Here is a 206-nt window from a genome sequence, read left to right on the forward strand (position 1 = left end):
CCGCTGCTTTACCCCACATACACACGACCGGAAGGAGCAGAAGCGCTCGACTGTGGCGTAATAAAAGCTCCGCTGCTTTACCCCACATACGCACGACCGGAAGGAGCGGAAGCACTCGACTGCGGCGTAATAAAAGCTCCGCTGCTTTACCCCACATACGCACGACCGGAAGGAGCAGAAGCGGAGGACGGTGGCATAAGAAAAGC

This window comes from Sinocyclocheilus grahami, unplaced genomic scaffold (assembly GCF_001515645.1).
Source record: "Sinocyclocheilus grahami isolate Dianchi unplaced genomic scaffold, SAMN03320097.WGS_v1.1 scaffold1307.1, whole genome shotgun sequence".
NCBI lineage: Eukaryota > Metazoa > Chordata > Actinopteri > Cypriniformes > Cyprinidae > Sinocyclocheilus > Sinocyclocheilus grahami.